Source organism: Grampus griseus, assembly GCF_964374135.1.
Source record: "Grampus griseus genome assembly, chromosome: 9".
Classification (NCBI taxonomy): Eukaryota; Metazoa; Chordata; class Mammalia; order Artiodactyla; family Delphinidae; genus Grampus; species Grampus griseus.
Genome location: NC_139003.1, coordinates 96,521,965 through 96,529,141, shown reverse-complemented (window position 1 = coordinate 96,529,141; position 7,177 = coordinate 96,521,965).

Sequence of the window (7,177 nt, the reverse complement as noted above, 5' to 3'; positions counted from 1 at the left end):
CGGGGGCTGAAGTCTCGGCCAGTGTTTCCTGCCAGCTGCCCTCTCTCAGATGCCCTGCACCAAGGGAGACAAGCCAAGAGCACGGCCCAGGTGTCCACCAGTGTCCCAGGAGGCCACAGACTCACAGAGGCCTGCACCACTCCACGAGAGAGGCTAGGCCAGACCTCGCAGGCGATTGCACACAGCTAGCAGGCTGGAATGGGGGAGATGGGCCAGATGCGGGGGGCAGATCAGACAGCACCCTGGAGCCTGCCCCAGCCTGGGGCTGTGGCTCCACACTGACCGGTACTAGGGAATGAGCACCCTGGGAGGCAGGGCGCTGGATGAAGCTGCTCCCCTGTCTGCGATGCCCTCCCCTCCCCCATCCCGTAGACTCGGGTCCCTGCACCCTACTTCCATGGAGCTCCTCCGTGCCCCAGGGCAAACTCCCGAGGCCTACAGGCTGCCCACGCATCCCCGTTAGAGGGAGTGCCTGAGAGGCAGGGCCCTGGCTTCCGTTCCCCGTGCACAGGGCACGTGGTCTGCTGGCGCAGGGGGTTTCAGGCAGGTAGTGAGAAGGGGGTTGGGAGAGTCCCAGAGGGGCCATCGTGCTGGGGCCCCACGCTGCTGCTCCCACATTCATCCTGTCCTGGCACCCGCTGGGCACACTGGACCCCCCTGTGCAGAGCTGTCTCCCCTGCTGAGAGCCGGCTGCTCCTCTTCTCTCCAGAGAGGTCATCAGAGACTCTTCAAAGGTCATCAGAGACGCTTCAAAGGTCATCAGAGACTCTTGGCTGCCCCTCCCCCCACCAGATCCAGGCTGGCATTAGTGGTTGCTATGGTCTGTGGATCACAGAAGAAGGGACGTTCTGGGAACTCCAGGGCCAGAACTTAAGAGATGGGCAGCTCTGGCTTGTTGCTGTGCACAGCTGCTTTTTCACAGACAAGGAGAAGCCATGTGGGCAGCCCTGGGATGAGAGGTCACCTCGACATTCCTCCAGCTGCACTGAGGTCCTGGCTGAGTCGGGGCCAGCCTCTCCCAGGATGGTGAGGAAGGACACGTGTTTGCTGTATACGCCACTAGGTCTGGGTGCAGGGGTGTGAGGGTGTGATGTTCCCAGGAAGACAGGAGGGGCTGTCCCTGTGGAAAGATGAGCTTGAGAGGGGAAGGTGGGACGGTGGAGGCTGGGTAAGGGGACACCCTGGACAGGTGGGTTAGGGTCAGTGCTCATGACAGTGGGTGCTGCCCTAGGACGATGCTGTTTCATCCACAAGCAATCTGCCCTTAAGAGGGGGAGAGGCTGTAGCCTGGATCCCTCCAGGGATGGAAGCCCCTACTCACAAAACAGCCAGCTCCTCTGGGCCAAGCTGATGACGTCTGGGAGGCCAGCTGCAGCCCTCGGGCCTCAGGGCAGAGAGAACAGGCCAGGCCCAGGGGATTCCCTGAGCTCACAGGCTAGAACCATCTCCTCCCCACATGGATGGATCCAGAAACCCACCTGAGGGTCTCCCAGCCAGCCTTCCTCCTGTTCCCCTGAAGCCCCAACTGCCCTCGGTTCAGCTCACACACCCTTGAGAACAGGTCCAATCAGCTTTTATAGGAACCCGCCCCAAGCTCGAAAACCCTCAGGGAGCTTCGAGTTTTCCATCTGAAGCTGAAGGGGATAACTGCCCTGCCTCATTCTCAGGTCAGAGGTGAGGATTGAGGTCAAAGAAGCTTCTCTGTGCTGAGATTCATAGGCACTGGGGGATGGAGGTGGAGATGGTGGAGGTGGAGGTGCTGGAGGTGAGGATGGTGGAGGTGGACATGGTGGAGATGGTGATGGAGATGGTGGCGATGGAGATGGCGGAGCTGGAGATGGTGCAGATGGTGGTGGAGGTAGAGATAGAGATGGTGGAGGTGGAGATGGTGGAGGTGGAGATGGTGGTGGAGGTGGACATGGTGGAGATGGTGGAGATGGTGGAGGTAGACATGGTGGAGCTGGAGATGGTGCAGATTGTGGTGGAGGTAGAGATAGAGATGGTGGAGGTGGAGATGGTGGTGGAGGTGGCGATGGAGATGGTGGAGCTGGAGATGGTGCAGATGGTGGTGGAGGCAGAGATAGAGATGGTGGAGGTGGAGATGGTGGAGGTGGACATGGTGGTGGAGGTGGACATGGTGGAGATGGTGGAGATGGTGGAGGTAGACATGGTGGAGCTGGAGATGGTGCAGATGGTGGTGGAGGCAGAGATAGAGATGGTGGAGGTAGAGATGGTGGTGGAGGTGGACATGGTGGAGATGGTGGAGGTAGACATGGTGGAGCTGGAGATGGTGCAGATGGTGGTGGAGGTAGAGATAGAGATGGTGGAGGTGGAGATGGTGATGGTGGAGCTGGAGATGGTACAGATGGTGGTGGAGGTAGAGATAGAGATGGTGGGGGTGGAGACGGTATAGTGGAGATGGAGGTGGAGATAGGGAGGACCCAGATGGCCATGACAGGCCCAGAGTAGCCATCATGCCTGTCAGGCTCGTCTGGCTCCTCCTTGCGGCACAGCCACTCTGAGCAGGTGGCTTCCGCATTGGGAAGGCAAGGCCATCAGACCCCACCTTCTCTAGCAGGCCTGCAGGCAGCTCCCTGAGGGTCCTCTCCTCACCCCTGCCTGGCCACGGGCCACCAGATGGGAAAATAGCAGCTGTGTTGATTGAGGAGGGGCCCCTGCAGGGTCCAGGGACCCATGCCAGGTCCTCTGGGAAACACAGGCACTGGACGAGCACGAGGCCCTCCCCTGTGGTTCATGGTAGGCTCAGGCCCCGTGGAGTAAGCTGAGCCCTGAAGGGTGAGCCCAAGTGGTCTTTCTCCCCTGCGAGTGGCCTGGCAGCCAGTGCCACCCAGAGACCAGCTCAGACGGTGTCATGGGGTGGGGAGATCCCCTGCCCCCAGGGGAGGGGACAGGGCTCACTGCTGGATCCCACAGGGGCTGCTCCCCGTCTGTACTGCCGGGCCCCAGGGTCTGAGACCCCAGAGAGGAAGCAGCCACCCCTGCACCTGCGTCTTCTCACGTGTGACACGGGTACGCTCGGTTCCCACGCCCACGTATGATGCACCCAGGCAGCGCCTGGCCCCTGACTCACTCCTCCTGAGGGTGCGGCCCCCTGCCGCTGGGGTCTGCTGACCAGGCATCCCTACAGCTGCGGTCCTGCGTTCCTTCGTAGGCCACCCAGTCTCCGTTCACGGTCCTCTATAGCAAACTCTCCCGTGCCAATTACTGTGTGGCTTCTCTCTCCTGATCCAGCCCTGACTGACACAGTAGTCTCATGATATTTATTCAATAATTTTTCTTGTAATGGTTTTAGGAGCAAATTCTCTCGACAGTAAAGGAGCTTCTTCTCTAAGTGGAGGGTTTGTGAGCAAATGGGATCAGAGAAACACGGGGCGTATCGGCTCCACGCATCTCGCCCAGGAGCCAGCATGAGAGGAGCCGAGGCTCCTTCTGGGAGACTCCCCTCAAAACCCAGACGGTGGGAGACTTGGCTGGACAGGCCGGCGGAGCGGGGCAGGTGCACGGGTACTTGGCGCCCCCTGCCGGTGAAACATTGTCTCTCCATCCTCAGTGAAGCGCCAGACGTGACCCCCGCAAGTGATGCGGCAGAGGGTCTGTACACAAAGTAGGGGCGGCAGGGAGATACCCCTCGGCCGGCCGGGAGAGGGACCTGACCCTCAGCTGTTTCCCAGGGCCCAGAACTCAACTCTCTGTGTTGCTGTTGTTGTTTTTGTCGTTGTCGTTGTGAAACACACATCACATAAAATTTACCATCCTAACCACTTTCAAGTGTACAGTTCAGGGGCATTAAGCGAACTCACATGTTGTGCTACCAACACCACCATCCATATCCTGAACTTTTCATCGTCCCAAACTCTGCCCCCATTAAACAGTAATTCCCCTTGTCCTCTCCCGCAGCCCCTGGCAACCACCATTCTACTTTCTGCCTCTATGAATCTGCCTGCCAATGCAGGGGACGTGAGTTCGATCCCTGCTCCAGGAAGATCCCACATTCCGTGGAGCAACTAAGCCCATGCGCCACAACTACTGAAGCCTGCGCACCCTAGAACCCGCATGCCCCAACTACTGAGCCTGCATGCTACAACTACTGAAGCCCACGCACCTAGAGCCCGTGCTCCACAGCAATGAGAAGCCCGTGCGACACAACGAAGAGAAGCCCCCGCTCGCCTCAACTAGAGAAAGCCCTCACCCAGCAATGAAGACCCAACACAGCCAAAAATAAATTTTTAAAAACAAGAAACGTGGGTGACCTCAGAAGCTGAGAGCCAGTGAGGAGGGGGGACCTCAGTCCTACAACCGCAAGGAAGTGAATTCTGCCAGTGACACAAACAAGCAAGGAAATGGATCCTCCCCTGGAGTCTCCAGGAAGAAGGGGGCCCTGAGACACCCTGACTGTAGCCCAAGGGACCCAAACTGGACTTCTGACCTACAGAACTATAAGAGGATAAGCGTGTGGATTTAAGTTGCTGCGTTTGTGGTCAGTGTCATGGCAGCTCCGGAAAGCTCACCCACCCTAAAACAAATACGCTAAGTCCCCTACGTATGAGCGAGTTCCGTTCCCAGAGCGCATTCGTAAGTCCAATTTGTCCACACGTGTAACAGAGTTAGCCTAGGTACCCAGCTAACACAATCGGCTATGTAGTACTGTGCTGTAATAGGTTTATAATACTTGTCACACAAATAATACATAAAAACAAACAAACACAAAAAATAAACATTTTTAATCTTACAGTGCAGTACCTTGAAAAGTACAGCAGTGCGGTACAACAGCTGGCATCCAGGGGCTGGCATCAAGTGAACAGGCGAGAAGAGTTACTGACTGGAGGAGGGAGAGGAGGTGGGAGATGGTAGAGCTGAAGGATCGCCAGCAATAGGACACGGAGGGCAAGCTGCAATGTCGCTCATGCCTGACGTGGATGGAACACACGTTCACATCTTTGAAAGTTCACAGCTTGAAGGTTCGTATGTAGGGGACTTACTGTACAGCTCACGTCTTGCCTTGGGCTCCCTGAAACAGACCTCGACACCAGGAACAGCATGAAACCAACGTGAGTGGTTTCTGGGGAGGCCCGGGGAAGTGGGGTTCACTTGAGGTGGGAGAGGCGAGAGAGGGCGCAGGGGAGGAAGAGGAGGTCCAGCCCCAGAGGAGTGTGGGCCAGGCCAAAAGCAGTGAAGCCCCCAGGGGGGCGCTCAGGGAATGTCCGTTTTATTTTGTGTGCAGTAGGCCTGCTCTGCAGAGCTGATTAGGTGGTGCTTTCAGCAGGCCCCTCTAGCCACAGGGAGGGCACAGCCGGCAGATGCTGACAGGACTCCAGAAGGGATGGACAGAGTGAGAGCGAGTGACGAGTCAAGGACGGCTGTCCAGGGAGTGCCCCGGCAGTCCAGTGGTTAGGGCTCCACGCTTCCACTGCAGGGGGCACGGGTTCGATCCCTGGTCAGGGAACTAAGATGCCACATGCTGTGCGGTGAGGCCACAAAAAACCAACCAAACAAACAAAAACCAAAAACAACCACAACAACGAAACACAATTTTAAAAAAAAAAGATGGCTGCCCAGGATAGCAGCTCAAACCCCCAGGGGGTGCTGGTGGCGGTCCCTGAGTGGGGAGAAGAAAGATGTGGGCTGGCAGGAAGGGGTCTGCTTGAGCCCTGCAGGGGAATGTCCCCAGGCAGGTCCATGCCTGGGCCTGGAGCCCGGGGGGCAGGCTGGGTGGAGAAACAGGCCTATAGGTCTTTGGCATCCAGATGGTATCTGAAGCCAAAGGAAAGCACGAGATTCCCAGGTAAAGTGTAGAGTGAAGAGAAAACGAGCCCAGACAGAGGTTTGGGCGCTCTGACGCTGAGGTGTTCCTGGAGCACCATTTCTGAACCACCCAGACCCCGGTCCTGTCACTCGAGTTTCTAGAAAACACAGGCTTTGGAGCCGGCCCTCTCGGCTGGAAACCTCAGGCTGAGGGTCCGTGAAGTGAGCACATCGCTGAAACTCTGAGCTTCAGGATTTTACCTTCAAGATGGAGCACAGGGTCCATGCAGAGCTGCAGTGGTACCCACGTGAGCCGGGCCGTGTGCTCTGACCCTCCCTCCACGCCATGCCGCACCACACACACTGCCGAGCGATAGCAGAATTCAAGGAACTGAACAAATTGAACGAAAGGACAGGGCCTTAAACAGGCAGCATTTAAAATCAAGGAGGAAAGAGTGGGCTTGGAGCAATCTGTCAGCTTTGAGGGAAATCAATTATATTAATTCCTGACCTGATACACTTGCACACATATGATTTCCAATGAACCAAAAGAACTTAACGTTAAAAATCCATCAGAGTATTACTAAAACTACAGAAGGATGTGTTTCTAACTCTGGGCTAGATTAGTCCGGGTTATAGCAGGAAGGCACAAAGGAGCGCACAATTCTGACCACATAAAATTTTACATCTTTCACAGGACAAAAGAATACCATAGAGTGGTAATAAAAACAACCTAACGAAAGGAAGTATTTGCAACACACAGAATTCATATCCAACAGGTAAGAGGAATGTCTACAAATCAGTAACAGCCTGACAGGAAAGTGCACGGGCCACAGAGTATGAACAAGCAGGGCCCAGGAGACGATGAAACGGGGGTAACATAAAATGCGGTCACCTCGCTAGTGATGAGGGAGACAAAATTCAAACAGGTGTAAGTTCTGATGCCATCAGCGTGCCTGACATCCACAGAACAAGCGTGGCTGGCCGAGGGGTGCTGCTGAGCACCGAGCCACAGGGCCCGCTCCAGGGTGCTGGAAGGAGATGGACGCTGGCCACTGCAGGAGTGACCCTGCCAGGACAAGATAGGAGGCCATCTCCTGCCCCACCCCCTCCAGTCCCCCTCTGACGCCTCCTACTGCAGCATCTAACAGGAAGCCAGCTGGCAACGCGGCCTCGGAGATGTGGCTCTCAGATCCCTCGCTCTGTGTGACTATTTAGGTTTAATTACCCACAGTGAAACAAATTACAGTTTCAGGTCCTCAGTTGCACTAGTCACGCTAGTACTCAAGAGCCTCCTGTGGCTGCATACTGGACATACTTCCACCGCTGGAGAAAGTTCTGGGGAGCGGCGCTGCCCAAGTCACAGGGGCGGGCAGGCTGGTGGCATCCACGATGGCACTCTTGTCCTCACAGT